This window comes from Xyrauchen texanus, chromosome 3 (assembly GCF_025860055.1).
Source record: "Xyrauchen texanus isolate HMW12.3.18 chromosome 3, RBS_HiC_50CHRs, whole genome shotgun sequence".
Lineage (NCBI taxonomy): Eukaryota > Metazoa > Chordata > Actinopteri > Cypriniformes > Catostomidae > Xyrauchen > Xyrauchen texanus.
Genome location: NC_068278.1, coordinates 28,250,479 through 28,269,544, shown reverse-complemented (window position 1 = coordinate 28,269,544; position 19,066 = coordinate 28,250,479). Strand labels below are relative to the sequence as shown.

General features: G+C 39.0%; 1 protein-coding gene across 1 annotated transcript in view; it reads left to right on the top strand.

The window, feature by feature from the left end:
- LOC127629553 (ADP-ribosylation factor-like protein 15) overlaps positions 1-19,066 on the top strand; it is a 232,246-nt gene that overhangs the window by 192,706 nt on the left and 20,474 nt on the right. The window lies entirely within an intron of this gene.

The following is a 19,066-nucleotide window of genomic DNA, read 5'->3' as shown; positions in this document are numbered from 1 at the left end:
ATTTAATAGGGACCATGCACAATTTCAAACATAAATATTACAATTTGATGCATTGTACCAGAGTTAGCCACAGGCTAATTTACATCTGCAGGGTACAAACAAACAAATAACACCACGCCCCCATACACAAACACACACATACACAAAACACATTTTGTCAGCACAACATCACTGTCAATGGGTACAGATTAGTTAGATGGAATCTTGCTCTTTCATATGGATCACATTTTATAACTACATGTTCTACTGATTCTTCGAGACCACATTTACCATTCTCATGTTTCCCTATTCTGAACAAACACTTATTTAATTCACAATGTCCAATACACATTCTAGAAATTAAAACATCCTCTTTCCTGTTTCCAAATTTTCTTCTTTCTAGACCAACTATTTCTTGAATGTGATGCAAGTGTCTACCTTTAATTCCACTGTTCCACTCTTTCTGCCACATCTTTATTATTTCACTCGCTATAAATCCTTTAACTTCTGTTTTACTTAATGACAATTTTATGTCAATTTGTGAATGTTTCAAAGCCTGTTTAGCCAGATGGTCTGCCTCCACGTTTCCTTTTACACCCACATGTGATGGCACCCACAAAAAGTTTACAATAAATCCAGATTGTCTTATTCGAAATAGACTCTGCATCACTTCATATATCAAATCTTGACTTGCTACCGATATTCCACTTATTGATAGCTGAAAGTGAATCTGTGCATATCACTGACCTTGTAGGTTGTATTTCTTCTAGCCATTGAAGTGCTAGGAATATTGCTATTAATTCTGAAGTAAATACAGAAATATGATCAGAGATTCTCTTTGAAATTTAACTTTAAAAAGAGGTATGTAAGCTGCTGCTGCTGTAAATCCAGAATCTGGATCCTTTGATCCATCTGTATAAATTTGCTCTGAATTATACTATATTTGATCAATATATTGTTGTACTGTTAAACTTTCCAACACATTTCTTTCCTTGTTATGCTTATCTTCATACAACTGAATGTCCACTAGATGCATAGGGAAAAGCCAAGGAGGTTTTGCTGACATAGCGACAGAAGGGAATATGTCGATATCACTTATTCCTGTTTTGTGCCTCTTTATTGGCTGTCCATCCAAAGCTTGTTGATTTTTTTATACTTGTATTCCCAGCAATCATTCCAGGCTTTCTTAACTGGATGACTATCCGAATGACCTTTAATATTAGTCCAATATCTCATCTTTAATTTGAGCTTTCTAATTTTGAGAGGCATCTCTACTTGTACTGCTGTAACTGGAGATGATCTTATTGCTCCACAACATATTCTCAATGCTTGTGATTGCAATGCCTCAACTTTTAAAAGCAGCGTTTTAGATGCAGAACTGTACACCATATATCCATAATCAATAGCAGCTCTTATTAGTGCACAATATATACTTTTAAATGACTGACGCATGCTCCCCATTCAATTCCTGCCGAATAATGTCATTTTTTGCTTTTTTGCATTTGTCTATATTTTTCTGAATATGCACTTTAAAATTACATTTTGAATCAATCCACATTTCCAGGAATCCAACTACCGATGTTTGCTCCAATTGTTGTCCATACATATTAATATTTATTATTGGGTTAATTTTTCTTTTTGTAAAACAGATCACAGAGTTTTTGCCACTGAAAAATGTAAACCCCATTCAAAAGCCAAATTCTCTACCTTTCTTACAGCAGTTTGAATACACCTCTCCACATGCCCAACATTGCATCCTCTCTTCCACAGTTCTTCGTCATCTACATATAAAGATCTCCCTATCCCTGAATCTATCTGTGAAAAAAGATAATTGATCATTATGTTAAACAGAGTTGGACTGCTAACACTTCCTTGTGGTGTTCCGTTCTCTCCTTGATATACCTGAGAAAAAGCAGACCCCACTCTCACTTGTATTGTTCTTTTAAACAAAAAATTAATAATCCAGTTATACGTTCTACCTTTTACTTCCATTCTATCCAATTTTATTAAAAGTACCTCTTTCCACATCATATCGTCAGCTTTATCAACGTCAAAACATACTCCTACTAACACTTCCTTGTTTACTTGGGCCTTTCTAATTTCAGCTTCCAGGCATAAAACAGAATCCATTGTGCTTCTCCCTTGTCTGAAACCACTTTGGAATGCAGAGAAAAGGTTTTTCTTTTCAATAACATGTATCAATCTGTTCATGACCATACGCTCCATTAGTTTGCATAAATTCAACGTTAATGCTATGGTCCTGTAGTTAGTGGGCTGCGAATGATCCCTCCCTGTCTTCACTATTGGCACTATGATCCCATGCTTCCAGTCATCTGGTAATTTCCCTGATTCCCACACCTTATTAAAAAGACTCAAAATAATATTTAGAGATGTTTCTGATAGGTGTTTTACCATCTCATAACAAATGTAATCTCTACCTGGATAATTTTTTTTTTACCCCAGCAAGTGCTTTCTTCAGTTCAAACAGGGTAAAATCTAAATCTGATGTACATCCTGATGGTCCTTTTTCCTCCAGAATTTGAGGGTTCTTACTCAAGCTCAGAATCGGATCCATAAAGCTCCTCATTTCTCCTGTTATATTTGAATTACTATGCACATTAGCAAATGTTTCTGCTAACACCTCTGCTTTTTCACTGTCTGATATTACTGATCTATTGTTATACATTAAGACAGGAATGTTACTGTTTCTTTGTTTCGCTCCCATCTTTCTTATTATACTCCATACTTCATTAATTTAAATTTCTTCTCCAATATTATTAAAAAATTCCCTCCAATATCTTTTCTTAGATGTCCGTATTACTCTTCTCACTATAGCCTGTGCTCTTTTATAATTAATAAAATCAATATAATTGAATTATCTTCTTACTCTCTTAAGTGCTTTATTTCTTTTTTAATTGCCTCATTGCATTCCTCATTCCACCATGGGACTGCTTTTCTCCTGCTTCCTGTCCTCTTCTTACCAATTACTTCATCAGCTGTACTCCGAAGAACTTCACTTACATTAAAATTAAAAGCTTCAAAAGCTACATTATAATTATAAAAGCTATAGAATTACTAATTTATGCCATTTTATTTTGACATAATTCCTTATATTTATCCCAGTCGGCTGTTTTAAATTTCCACCTTGGTAATCTTTCCACCACTGTTTGAGCTATGTCCACACCGATTTTACTACTAATAGGAAAATGATCACTAGCTATTGTACTTTGATTTAAAACTTTCCAATCACATTTTCCTGCAAAATTTTCAGAAACAAGTGTCAAGTCTAACATTGAATATTTTCCCTGTGCCAAATCAATTCTTGTATAGCTTCCATCATTAATGCATACAATCCCTCTCCATTCTAGCATGTATTCTATTATCTGTCTGTTATGATCTGTTATTCCACTACCCCATAATGTACTATGTGTATTAAAGTAACCACACCACACTACTTTATAATTTCCATTCCCTCCAATATTTTCTAATGTATCCTTACTTAACCGGTCACATGGATTATAAAAATGAATTATTCTAATACTCCGTGATCCTTCCCAAATTTCCACCACCACTACATCTTGTTCCCCATTTACCTCAACTATTCTATACCCAATACCTTGTTTAATAAATGTTGCTACCCCACCACCATTTCCTTCTAATTGTATTGTATCCATGCATTAAAAATGGTTTTAGTCATGTTTCTTGCACACAAATAATGTCAGGATCATTTTGTTGGTTTGTTATGATTTTCTTGAATTCTTGTCCATTGGCAATTAAACTTCTTGTGTTCCATTGCAAGATTGTAATCACCATTATGAACCACCACATGCTATCTGACTACTTACTGTCTGACTGTTTGCTGTTTCCATCTTAAGCCTTTCGTTTATCATATCTACATTAACATCCTCTAATTCCAAGTACTTTTCAGCAGCTCAGTTATGTTTCTTTTTATATTTTCAACTGGAACATCGGTTGGAATCCCTGTTATCACACCTTTAACCCAAATCTTTTCTTCATGGATTAAACATACTACTTTATGCCTGACCGGTGAATTAATTCCCAGGGCCGTTTTTTGTTGCCTACCATCTTTACAAAACAGCATCATTTTACCATCCCTTAAGGTCTTAATAATAATAATAATAATACATTTTATTTAACAGCGCCTTTCTAAGCACTCAAGGTCGCTTTACAGATAATAAAACAAGTACAGGGAACAGAAAAGTATAAACATACAATTATAAAAAAGGATAAGAACAGTGCATTTACAAATAAGCAAGCTGGAACAGGTGGGTTTTGAGTCTGGTTTTGAACAGGGGGAGAGAGTCGATACTGCGGAGGTCAGGTGAGAGTGAGTTCCAAAGCTGGGGAGCAGAGCGGCTAAATGCTCTGCTCCCCATAGTGACAAGTCGAGCAGAGGGTACAGTGAGGTGAATAGAGGAGGAGGATCTAAGGGAGCGGGAGGAGGTGGTGATGTGTTAACACTTTCAATCGTCCCTATTATTTCTTTCAGTGCTTTTGTTAATTTCAAAGGGTTGATGATATTTACAGACTCTGTAATAAACTTCATCAATACCTTAAATTCCTCTTTCCTCCTTCTTGCCAGATGATTACCCTTTTCACTGTCCGTTTCTGATATTTGTCTCCAACTTTTTTTTCCTTTTCCTAGCTTCTACCACCTTCCATTCATTCATTACATGCATTTCCTTATTTATCCGCATCCACCGTTTCATCCTCTATTTCCGGATCGCTTCCGGAGTCTATGCTACTTTTTACAATCAGCGCTCCAGTCACAATCCAGCCGTCACCAACCAAAAAAAAACTCTGTTATGCATTTTCATCTGTGACACCTTATATAGACAGGTATGTGCCTTTCCACATCATGTCCAATCAACTGAATTTGCCACAGGTGGACTCCAATCAAAGTATAGAAACATCTAAAAAATGATCCAGAGAAATGGGATGCACCTTAGCTATGATTTCAAGTGACATAATAAAGGGTCTGAATACATATGTCAATGTGATATTTCATTTTAATCTTTTTAATACATTCTCAAAGTGATCAAAAATCTTGTTTTTGCTTTGTCATTATGGGGTATGGAGTGTAGATTGATGTGAAACAAAAAATAATTAAAAGCATTTTAGCACAAGGCTGTGGCAAAACAAAATGTGAAAAAAATTAGAGGTCTGAATACTTTCTGTATGCACTGGATATAGTCTTCTTGTATGAAAACATAAAATTATGATAATGATTCCAACTTTTGATATAAAATCCAATGTCTGGGTGTACAAAATGGGTGTTTATTCTTTCTTAAAAAATTTGTCATTACTTGGTGATCTTCCACACCTGATACAGCTGACTAAAGGCCTGATAACAAGTTCATAAATGGATCCAGGAGTGATAGAGCAGGGAGATATCTGCAATGTGCAGTGTTGTGAGTTCCAAGGTAAAGTAGTAAGAAAATCTGCTCCTAAAAAAAAAGCTAAATATCATGCAGGGGTTGTGGTCAGAAACCACATAGCTAGTCTGCGGCAGGGCTCCTGTAGCTATTTTGAAGTTTACAAGACCATAAAGGCAGAGAAGATCCCTATTTTTCTATCAGTTATTATGAGAATAGGTCAGCACTTTAGACCAACAGGTGATGTTACCAGAAAGAAAGGATCTGGAAGGCCCAAAGCCTCTTCATGCAGGGTTGACCACCTCTTGAAATGTATTGCTCTCAAAGACAGGAAAAAACTCTTACAAAAACTCTCTGCAGAATTCAAGACCTTGAAGAATTCAAGACTCTTTCAAGAAGTACTATAACATGATGGTTATCTAATGCAGTTTTAGTGTTTGAAGATGTGTTAAAAAGCCACTGCTGTCTTAGAAAAACATTTAAGTGAGAATTACGTTTTTGGCAGAATATGGAAAGTTTGATTCAGAGTGGTTCAGCAGAGTTGTGTGGAGTAATGAATCACAAGTATGGTGATGCTCCAGAGAGGACTCTTTGAAGATCTGGTGAGAAATACAATAGTGAATGCATCTCTATCACAGTCAAGCATGGACGAAGAGGTGTTATGCTATGGGGAGCCTTTTTAGCTGCTGGTACTGGTAAGCTGCTTCAATGTGAAAAGTCAATTAATGCTTTGGAGTACAGGAGAATATTGCAGAAAGGCTTGCTTCCCACAGTTGAAAAGTTATTTTCTAAAGAGGAATGATCTGATGTTATTTTTCAACAAGACAAGGCTCCTGTCCACACTACAAAGACCACCAAGAATAGGCTTGAGAACTAAAATCCAGATTTGAATGGGAAACATATTTCAACTACTCATTAACTGATTGAAGCCATCAATATTAAGTGGAACAACACTGACTCTTCTTTCTGTAAAAAACTGTCTGCAAATTTACCCACAAGGTATAAACATTTAAATAACCCCATACAAATTACTTTATGCATTGTTTAATTCTTGCTAATTTCCTGATAATTGATTTGTTGTTAAAACCTTTAAAAGCTTAATGTTTTGCAATTTTGGGCTTGGCCAATTTTTATATATTTGTTTGCACAGGAGTATACATTTTCTAGCGATCATGACAACAGTTGAAGAGCATTATAACTTGGCACCTATTCAGGTTACTGGAATGGTGTGGTGGAGTAATGGTGTGCAGTCACCTGAGAGTATGTCAGATCATGGTAGTCTACTGCATCTTCCACAACCTAGTACTCAGAACTTGCTAGGGAATTGCCCAGTGCTAATCGATCCTTAACTAAGCCCTGCCTTAAAAGCACTTCTGGCCAAACATATCTTCAAAACTGTTGCTGTCCTCCATTGTGACAAGTGTTTTTTTTTCCAATGGTACCAAGTGTGAGCGTGCCATTTTGATCTGTACAACGGGTTCACAAGATGGGCAAGGAGGTGGGAACTGGGAGTAGTCAACATAAACTTTCAATGACACACATGAACTTAAACAAAACACAACATTAACACAGACGCACACACACAGCGGCTGTTTGCGTCTCTCTCTCTCTCTCTCTCTTTCTTGAACTGGCGTCACCAGCACCCCTTTATCCCTCTCCCGCTGAATGGCCAACTCAGCACCAGGTGTGCACCCCCACGGCCCGGCTGCTCCCTCCTCCTCATCACAACCTGCATCGTTTCTCTACTGAATCGTGTGCTGAAGCAGCACAGACAATGCATTATGCACAATTCAGTCTTCAAAATTCCCCCATCAGTCTGCTTGATTAAAATGACTGAAGTGCATTGCTGTCATTTGGTACACTTAAGCCAAGCGCACACTACACGACTCACATTCTTTTGTTTTTGGTCATGTTGGTGCGCAGATTGCGCACACTACACAACTAATCCCAACTGGGTGTATCAACTACACGACCATTCGTCACCGACTGAAGCTACGATCCCAAAGTTTACTCACAAGCTCACGCACATAGCTGTGGAAATGGGAAAACCTGAAAATATAATGAAACAAAGAGTAGGGAGACGTGGGAGGTGTTTTATTTTATTTTCTAATAAATGTTTGGCTTCTGCTTCTCATAGTTTGCTCTCCTCTTGCACTCTCTCTATGTTTCAATTGCAATTGCTCATTGCCAGTCGCTCGGTTCTCGGGACGGTGCGGACAACTGACGACTTGTCAGACAGTCGTGTAGTGTGCGCCCTTTAATTTGGTATGTATGGAACTGCATGCCTTCCAATTAGTTCACTAATCCTAAAAGATTGGTATGTGCTGTAAACGTGTTTTTGACAGGAGTGCAGATATAACAAAATTAGATCTAAAAAAGAGGCATAGTCTGTTTGAGAAAATCTGCACAGATGCAAGATAAGATGCATAAATTTGTCTTCAGGGCCTAGTGTAGATGAAGTGAATAATATGTTCTGGAAAACAATAAGAACAGGTTGTGATACTCCCTCACTAAGTTAAATAAATCTGTCTTTCTTGAGCTTCCCAGTTTTTCAATAACATGATAATATATGAACTCCACAATCAGATCTGATTTGAGGTTTTGAGGGGGAAAATGACTTTTCTTTGTTTTGCTCCATGATTGTACTCTTGTTCTTATTCCCTGCTCTATCAACATCCATGAGCTTGAACCTCACTCCCTCTGTTTTCAATTTACTGAAACCAGCCACCCCATTCCCCTCCCATCTCTCTGTCTCCCTTTTCCTCTGCTTGCCTCTCTTTCTTGACTTCGTCATGCTAAAGCTGTTGTCAAGACTAAAGTGAGTCGAGGGTATGCAAAAATGCATGTAAGTACAGATTTCAGATTGAGGTCCTAGGACACTAGATACAGGAATGGGGTGGGGGGCTGCATCGCAGTGTGTGTTTAAATCATTTTGAGAGGGTCTCTTTGATTCTCTACATGCTGTGTGTGTTGAGAGGTACTGTGCTGAGCCTCTCTCCTGTGGTTCACCTTCCAGTACTGGGAAAGTAGAAAGCGGTGGGTCAGCGAATGGAATAGAGAGACTGGGGGGTGGGAGGTTTTTTGCATCCCTTGACAGTCCCCTGAGCCCCACTGTGTGGTCTGCTGTACCAGTACACAGACCTCCTCAAACCTTTAAGGTAGAGGGGCTGATCTGGGGAAGGTGCATGCATATTGATTCTGGATGTGATGGCTTAGGGAGGCTGCCAAATCACCCGTTCAAATTGCACAGTGCATATGTTAGCTATCGGAGAGCTTTCCCTAGCAGCCCTTAATGAAATGAGGCGCTGTAAATCGGTAGTAAGTCCAGACAAACATGCCCTTTCATGCCCTCTGTATCCCTTCTGGATTTTCACAAATGGTGCAGGGGTTGCCGTTAGCACAAGGGTTGTGTCCCAGCCATTGACCCTGCCAATTATTTACTAATCCAGTCTAAGAGGGGTTTCCCTTAGACACACAGGTTCTTGTGTGTTTGCCCTGCATTATTTCACTTTTAGAACAGATCACAGGCTGACATTAATGTGGGAGTCCATCATTTGAAAAGCATACATTGCCCCTGCTACTCCCAGTGGTGGTCTTGACTCACATGGTGGCCAAGGTGAGATCAAACATGATCGTGGAGGTGCACCGAAATTTGAGGCGGATACAATCTCCGATTTTTAACACTGTGATTGCTCAATATCAAAAATAGTTGTCATTATCAAAGATCATTGTGACATACTGGCAACCAGTAAACACCATGTGAGCATTTCACTCAAATGTATCTTCATATTTACAATAAAAACTATATATTATGAGTACTACAGAGAGGTGTCTTTGAAGATCTGGTGAGAAATACAATAGTGAATTAATCTCTACCACAGTGAAGCGGTATCATGGTGTAGGGAACCTTTTGAGCTGCTGGTAGCTTTCCACCTCTTGTTTTGATGTTCTTCAGGGGAGATTAAGCCTGAATTAGAGAGGTGAACTACTGTCACTCAACTGTAAAATGTAGTAGTAAAGTAAACTAGTAACTACCTTTAGGTAAATCTTTCCCAACTGCCAGTTTCGCCTATGTCAGGAATCTCAGGATCCGCCACTGGCTATTCCAATGCTAGTTGGCTGATGTAGCGGTTAACGTTTGCATGGGAATTGATTGGAAAGTTTTTATTGCACAGTTTTATGTAGGGCACTCATATTTCCTTGGTGGCATCAATGCATGTTTCACATGTCTCATTATGGTTGTATCCCCTATATTTTGTTAAATCTGTTAGTTCACTAAAACAGCAGCCGTGGCTTTGGTAGTCATTCAATCCTACTGAAACTTAAGAAAAAATATATAAATAAAAACATCAGGGGTTGTAAAAATAAAGAAAGAGTGGTCAAGCTCTTCTCGGTTCAAGTGGGAATATATCTGAGACATCTTTTATATGCATTTGTAGTCTCTGCCTATATGGAAAGTACATTATCACAGTCCCTGGGCTTTAAGTGCAATAGCATTGTTCTGAAGGCTTGGAAAGCACCATGGTGAGTGTCCCTGTGCCGTCTGGAAAGGATTTATGGTACTCAGGAGGTTCTGGCACTGGTCAGTTGCCTTTTAGAATAGAGTGAGGAGAGATTTTGACTGCTTTGAACTCTTTCACAGTGCTGCGCTTTTTAGAGAGCTGCTCTCCCGTCTGAGCGGCACAAGACAGTAAATCTCCAACCAGCACGGGACAGCGCAGCTTAAAGTCTTCATTTGTTGCCCGGCAAGATCCTGGCAGTGTTCCAGTGTAGCTTCAGGGCTTATTGATCTTAGCTCGGCCTGCTCACTCTCCTCACTGGGATTTTGGGACCTACCTAAGCATCCAAGCAAACTTATAGGAACTCACTCTTCATTCCCTCTTTTTTCCTTTTCTTTTGCCCCTTTGCACCCACCCAGTGTTAGTGCTGGATCCGGTGCCCAATCTGGACCATTATACGCATTTCAACCAAAGAAAAGTTGGCTCTACACTGGCCCTTAAATCCTGCAGGTTAAAACCAGGGACCGCTAACGTCAATGAGGGGACTGTTTGATCACTCCAAACTAGTTTGCTTTTATTATAATCAACAAAGCTGTCTACACTGGAAGTGCCTAATGCGGTGATGTGATGCACATTCAGTTGACATTATTGCTGTCAGTTCATAAAAAGTTTTAATCGCAATTAATTGCATAATTTTTCGAAGTTAATCATGATTAATCGCAAATTTTGAAAGTGCTGAAATTTGACTAAAAATGTACTTTTTTTCCTTTCAAAATACATTTTTTCCTTCTTAGGAAAAAAACCAAAAAACAATATGTAACAATGTAATCCTTTATTAAAATGTTCAAAACAAATCCTTCCACAGTATAAAGATAGAAATGTAGTAAAATAGAAACAATTCAATTAACATAAAATGTTTCATAAAGTCTAAGTGGGAGTTTGTGTTTGACTAATTGAAAAAAACGGCATTGGGGAGCTACAGTTCATTGAGGGAACCATGAATGCCAACATGTATTGTGACATACTAAAGCAGAGCATAATCCCCTCCCATCGGAGACTGGGCCGCAGGGCAGTATTCCAGCATGATAACGACCCCAAACACACCTCCACCACTGCCTTGCTAAAGATGCTGAGGGTGAAGGTGATGGACTGGCCAAGCATGTCTCAAGACCTAAACCCTATTGAGCATCTGTGGGGCATCCTCAAATGGAAGGTAGAGGAGCACAAGTTCTCTAACATCCACCTGCACCGTGATGTCATCATGGAGGTGTGGAAGAGGACTCCAGTGGCAACCTGTGAAGCTTTGGTGAACTCCATGCCCAAGATGGTTAAAGCAGTGCTGGAAAATAATGGTGGCCATACAAAATATTGACACTTTGGGCCCAATTTGGACATTTTCACTTATGGGTGTACTCACTTTTGTTGCCAGCGGTTTAGACATTAAAGGATTTGTGTTGAGTTATTTTGAGGGGACAGCAAATTTACACTATTATACAAGCTTTTCACTCACTACTTTACATTGTAGCAAAGTGTCATTTCTTCAGTGTTGTCACATGAAAGATATAATCAAATATTTACAAAAATGTGAGGGGTGTACTCACTTTTGTGAGATACTATATATATATATATATATAAAATATAAATTATTAATCAGTACAATGCAGTCAATAAACTTCTTATTTCCAACTACACACTAAGCAGTAACATGATTAGATATGGTAAAAAATAAGCCTATAATACATGAGAGTAAGGTGTGTGTGTGTGTGTGTGTGTGAGAGAGAGAGAATGAGAGAGAGTGTGTGTGAGAGAGAGAGTGTGTGTGAGAGAATGAGTTTGCGAGTGAGTGAGAGGAGTGGAGCAGACATTGCTCCCATGGAGTGTAAGTCACGCGAGGTGTCTGCCCGTTCAGCACTTGTCTCCGCTTGTACGATAACATAGGGACAAAGCTGAGCCTTATCGGCAAGTTATCTACATGCTAAATGTGTGTGTGGGTATGTTTGTGAGGTGTCACGTGTGTGTGCGGTTAGAGAGAGAACATAGGGATGGCACCAAAGCCGGTTGTCACAATCATAAGAGAGAAGGCAACTGTTAGTTTATCACTCAGAGAAGCTTTAAACAGCGTGTAATCCGTCCTCTGTGGTCTTTGGTTCTTTAATGGATATACTCAGTGTGCCTGACTCACCCATGATGGCGGATATGCACAAACAATCCAATGTGTTTGGACAACAACACAGCAAATCTCATTAGTGGTAAAAGTACCTTACAGTAATACCGTGAGAATTATTAGCAGCAATGAGCGGACTCAGCGGTCCGTAAACTGTACAAACAATAACCTTGATATACAAGAATAACACACTATAATAATCTATCTCTGCCTAGACGTAAACCTCGTACTTGAATAGTGTGAGAAGGCAGGTAGAATATGTATTCGTCCATCGTTTGACTGCGACTCAGTTCCTCGAAGCTCGGGTGACGATGGGAGGCTGTTTCCTCGCTCTGTCGGTGGGCAGCGCGGCAGCTGATTCTCGGCAGGTCGGCGGAGAAAACAGTGAAGTCGACTTTGTTGAAGAAGGAAGAGAAATCTTCTTTCTTCACTTCTGCAAGCAAAAGGGTGAAGCTCGGCAGTCTCCTTCGGATCAGTTAGCTTGCTCGGTGGAACACGGAGAAATCTCAACTCGTCCAGCGAGATGGAGATCGTATGGCCAAAGTTTCAGGTATGTATGTTACTTCCTTGGGCAACGAGGCTACACCTGGGAGCAGCAGAAATTAATCTAGATGTGACACATACGGATGGTGGAAGCAACGGCCAGAAAGATCTCAGAGGTTTTTATACTCTCAATGAAGTCATGTTGAGGGACGTGTTCTGTTGTGCTCCTCATCCAAAAGAAGTTGAGAGTTCGATCCTTCAGAATTTCACACATAGGTGTAAAGTGAGCAAGGCTTCATGGGATCTGTAGTCTGTTTTGGACTCCCTTTGTTTGATTCTGGCATGTTTGTTGTAGTCAGGCTTTATGAATATATGTAGTCCTCAATCAGGCTTTATGACTGTATATAGGCCTGCCTTTGTCTTATATCCGAGTACATGAGGCCCAACAATCGGGATCATGTGAGTTTCAGAGTGATCAGAAAGAGCAGGCTTATTAAAAGGTAAGCTAGACATAACCAAATTCTAGTTGACTTCTGTATTAGCTCAGAGCATTAGCAACACTCCTGAGAAAGTATGTTTATGTAAGTGTAACTGTTTCTTTTTGTAAACAGGATATTAATGGATTCAATAGCATTAGATTCTTAATACACCCACAGACAATGTAGAGTGTAGGGGGCCAGTTTGTATAAACTTGCTAAAGTGTTGTTGTTACATGTTCACCTTACCATGCTTCACATGCTGCTAATGCTCAGCTTACAAGTAAAGGGGATTTAATTAAAGAAATCCCATTAAACCTTTTAAAAAAATGTTTTTAATTGTCTTTGGAGTTATACTTTGTTAGACAGACACCACCTTTAAGTTTTAGATATTTGTATCTTTTGAATGCATCGAGCATTAGATATTGTCCGTAAGTGATATTTTATGGGTCCTCCTTGAAAGCCGTGTGCCTTGCCAAGCACTTAACTGCAGGCTCTTTAGACATTGAAAAAAACAAGTGAGACCAGCTCAATTTTAATGGTAAGTGCATCTGGTGATATCTAGACATTTCTTTCAAGTGTGTTCTCCACAGCTGACTGACACCTTCAGGGGAAAACTTGTCATGCAGTGCAATTGGACTTTTTCTTATATCTGAGCATGCACTTATATGCCCAAGGTAAATCCCAGTGATGTTTTTCAGTAGGTACTTGCTGTCTGCTCTAACAACTGTGGTGTGCTGTCTAACCAAACACAAAATGGATGTTCAGGGACCATTTTTTGCACTCTTAAATAAATATTCCATGTTCAACATAAGTTAAGCTACACATGCAAATACATTGAACACACCCTGCAAAAAGAGGCTTTTGCGTGTGGTACTTGCACCAAATGCAGTTACAGTAAAGCTCTCACTAAATACCATTTAATTTCTATTCAATATGGCCTTTGTATGTTTATTTATAGGATTGTATGATATCATAATAAAATCCCATCTATTTAACAAGTGTAAGAGTAATTGATTAGAATGCACATGACACTCTTCACTTGAAATCACAAAGAAAATACAATATTATGTACAAGTTAAGCTATTGTACCACTGATGTATAGCCTACTTAAATGAAATATGAATTTCAAACTGTTATTACCATGGCAGTAATGGCAAAGATAGCTGCACACAAGAGAGTGATTTTGATTTCGGGGAAACACAACAATTGCCAAGATGTGCTATTTTACATATCTGAAAGTCATAATATTTAAAAGACTAGCGTACGTTAGTAGATCAGCTCGAACCTTTTTTTTTTTGTGTGTGAGTGATATCAAGTTTGCATGTTTTTATACACGCAAACCTTAGTAAATGTATACACAAGTTTTAACAGAAGATTTAAAGTACGCTCTTTTACAAAATTAAATGCTTCACATTTCTTCCTTTAAACCCTCCATAAATTGGCCTCATTCACTTCCACAAGTGTCTCATTATAACCTTGATTTTTGCATTTGTTAAAGAAAAGGCCGGAATTAAGTCAAAATTAGTTTTTGTAGTCAAGTCAAGCCAACCTTTATTTATAGAGCACATTTAAATCAACAGAAGTTGACCCAAAGTGCTTTACAGATCAAACAAATAAATAAATAATGACAGAGTGACATAAAAACAGACTGAATTAAAATTAAATATAACACATAATAAAATAAATAAAACGTTTAAATACAGCATCATGTATTTATCCACTTCAAACTATTCAATGATCTATTCAAAAGCTATAGAATGAAAAAAAGTTTTTAAAGAAGATTAAAAATGGTTAGTGATGAAGCTGACCTCACATGGAAAGGGAGACTGTTCCATCGATTATGACCTATACCAGAAAATGCATGGTTACCCTTAGACCTATTGCGGCAATGAGGAACCCTCACTAAAATTTGATCAAAAGACCTGAGGGACACAAAAGACCACAGAGCCAAAGTGTTACACTTTTAGGTGAAATCAACATACAAATTGCATACTTACAGTTGTATCTAAATATAAAGCTCAATTAGAAGTAATTTAACAGAGAAATTACATGCATCTGCTTTATAAGGCAGCCACATGAAGGCAACAGATTTATCCAGTTTTCAAAAACTGTAGTTAGTTACTTGTTTGTTTTATTTAACAAAAGTCTTAAGTCCACAATGTCTCAGCTCATTTAAACACAAGCTTAATGAACATTGTAATTGAACATGAAAGCCAGGATATTTTTTACGTTTTAATTTTTCAAATGAGTAAAGCGTGATATTTAACATATATTAATTTTCCTCTGGCAGTTATGTGGCCCAGCCATTTTTTCAAATCTACGAAATGGTCTAGTGGCTGTTTGCTCGGGCAAGTAACCAGAGAGTTTTGCAGTCTCCAAACCCACATGGAATTTATCCATCGCACCCAAGAGAATGACTTGTAACCTAAAATGCCTTGGTAAAGCCCCTACCTCAAGAATGTTTATGAAAAGACATTCATATTTGCAGCTGACTTTTAATCACATAAATGACTGTGAGAATGTAGTTCACATTCATGTGCTCTCCAGAGCAGAATAGGATGCACTGCAACTGCCCCTGCTAGGTAACAACATGGGGAATTATAGTTTGGCTTCTGGCCACAGGCCAGTTTGTGCAGCTCAGCTGCCATATTTAGTTCATGCCATGTCTGGACACCTTTAGACAGCCATCACTCTCCTCTCACATGACCACAGATTTTGTCATCTCATTGTACAGATGAGTCAAAAAGTTCAAGGTAGCTTATAAACAGTTAATAAATGTGTATGTCTTTCTCTTACGTGCCCATTTTTTTGTGTTTTTCATTAAATGTAAAGTGTGCACATCACCAAATGGAACTGCAAAAATAATGGTTTGAATCTTCCATCTTCCGTATCCTTCACACAGAGATCCTGGTATTAATCCTGGGAAAAGTCAAGTCTAGTGGTTTTTATTGTCGTTCAACCATATACAGTTATTAAAGTACACAGCGAAATGAGACAACGTTCCTCCAGGACCATGGTGCTACATAAAACCTCATAGGAAAAACACAAAACCACATGAGACTACACAGACTAAATAATATTCCTAAACATTCCTACATAAAGTGCACGTGCAAACGTGTGCAAAACTTACGGGACAGTACAATAATTACTATAAAGGAACAGGACAATAGGCACAGTAAGAGACAGTGCAGTGCCGACCAATACACTTTTCTAATCTGAGTAGTGCAAAAAGATGACACTTTCTAAAAATGCTGAATGTAAACATAACATACTATGAAATAGTGTTCTATGGACATAGCAGTTATTGAGGTAGCAGCCAGGTATAAAGTGACAATGAATTAAGTGCAACTCTGGACATGTACATAAGTTGGATGGTGTACAGGTGTGTGTGTGTGTGTGTGTGTGTGTGTGTGTGTGTGTGTGTGTGTGTGTGTGTGTGTGTGTGTGTGTGTGTGTGTGTGTGTGTGTGTGTGTGTGTTTTTTGTAATTTACGAGGACAATTTTGTAAGTTACAAACTGGTAATTACAAGGTTATTATGCTATAAATGTGATTTATGAGGACATTTCTAGTGTCCCCATAATTCAAATCGCTTGAAAATCATACTAAACAATGTTTTATTGAAAATGTAAAAATGCAGAAGGTTTTCTGTGAGGGTTAGGTTTAGGGGTTGTGTTAGGTTTAGAGGATAGAATCTATAGTTTGTACAGTATAAAAGTCATTATGTCTATGGAAAGTCCTCATAATGATAGGTAGACCAACGTGTGTGTGTGTGTGTGTGTGTGTGTGTGTGTGTGTGTGTGTGTGTGTGTGTGTGTGTGTGTGTGTGTGTGTCAGTCCAGTCTCTAAATACTGAGGAGTCTAATGGCTTGGGTGAAGGAGCTGGCCGTGAGGGCCCAAATGCTTCGGTACCTCTTGCCAAATGGCAGGAGGGAGAAGAGTTTGTGTGAGAGGTGTGTGGGATCATCCACAATGCTGGTTGCTTTGCGGATGCACTGTTTGGTGTAAATGTCTTTGATAGAGGAAAGAGAGACCCCGATGATCTTCTCAGCTGTCCTCACTATGCTCTGCATGGCGTTGCTGTCTGAAACGGTGCAAGTCCCAAACCAGGTAGTGATGCAGCTGCTCAGGATGCTCTCAATAGTCACTATGGGTGATAGGGTGGGAGATGCTCTTTTCTCAGCCTTCGAAGAAAGTAGAGAACCTGCTGGGCTTTCTTGTTAATGGAGCTGGTGTTGAGGGACCAGGTGAGGTTCTCCACCAGGTGAACACTAAGAAATTTGGTGCTCTTGACGATCTCCACAGAGGAGCCATTGATGTTCAGCGGAGAGTGGTCACTCTGTGCTCTCCTGAAGTCAACAACCTTCACTTTTGTTTTGTCCACATTCAGAGACAGGTTGTTGGCTTGTTAGCCGCTGCACCTCCTCTGTATGCTGACTCAACATTCTTGCTGATGAGACCCACCATTGATAATGTGGTTCGAGCTGTGCATTGCTGCACAGTCGTGAGTCAGCAGAGTGAACAGCAGTGGACTGAGCACACAGCCCTGAAGGGCCCCAGTGCTCAGTGTGGTGGTGGTGGAGATGCTGTTCCCGATCCAGACTGAATGAGGTCTCCCAGTCAAGAAGTCCTGGATCCAGTTGCAGAGGGAGGTTTCCAGGCCCAGCAGGTTCAGCTTTCCAATCTGATGCTGTCTATGAACAGCATTCGAACGTATGAATCCTTTTTATCCAGGGTGGTGGTGATGGCGTCATCTGTTAAACGGTTGGGACGATACGCAAACTGCAGTGGGTCAAGTGAGGGGGGTAGCTGGGTCTTAATGTGCCTCATGATGAGCCTCTCGAAGCACTTCATGATGATGGGTGTGAGTGCGACAGGACAATAGTCGTTGAATCAGGACACTGAAGACTTCTTCGGCAAGGGGGCGATGTTGGTGGCCTTGAAGCACATTGGAATGATGGCGCTGCTCAGATAGATGTTGAAGATGTTGGAAAGAACAACTGCCTGCTGATCTGCACATCCTCTGAGGACACTGCCAGGAATGTTGTCTGGTCCAGCAGCCTTCTGTGGGTTGACTCTACCTGGAGTTTTCCTCACATCAGCCTCACATGGTAAGACATAGCACCTGGTAGTAGTTCCGGCGAGTAGCTCCCTGGTCCCTGTATGAGATTTGCATTATAGTTAATTTTAATATTGATTTTATTTCATCAGTTAGGCCTACTTTTATTAATAACTCATAAGATTTTTGTTAATTGTTTTTGTGTCATTGGCTACTGTCTACCAACAGAAATGCCTCCCAAGGACAATAAAGATTGAAAGTGAAAGTGATAACTGTAAAAAAAAAAAAAATACATTATGCATTGTAATATTATTAATATTAAATAATAGATAATTTTCAATGATACTGCCCTGCAACAGTTAAGATGTACATTCGATTCAGTAATCACATTTGTAATTTAGATTCTAAACGAGCTTACCTTACAGTGACCCTACAGCGACAAGGTAAACTATTCTTCTTTTTCTTCAGACATTAGCATTTGTTACAATAAAAAAAATATTATTAATTTGCTGTTTATTTCTGGAATTTCTGTTGTGTTTTGGCCTGTGTGATCCCGCCTACTGCCCATTTCCCAGTAGTATTTAAACACCACGTGGTTACCAGAAGTTAGTAAGCAAACACAGCGCGCTTCAGCCATGGTGGCCAGCAATACCTCTAGCTAACACTGACAAAGTTCTACATGAGCTGATTAATAATTTACAAATAATAAAAACATTGTAAGCATATACATTAGCTAATCAGCTTACAGTGTAAGGTTCATCGCTTGCCATTGTCAGTTTGCTCGTTCCTGTTGCTTGTCCTAAATGTAGCGAATCAGCTCTATATTCTTCCACCATTAGGTAGCGAATCAGCTCTATGAAATATTAATAATCAATCATAACTTGTTATAATCAATTATGAATATTTGGATCAGTTAATCGGGTTAACTTGATGTAGCTACATTAACATTACAACCAAATACTCGGTTCATCCCGTGAACACTCAATATTGGTTATTAATTAATTAATTA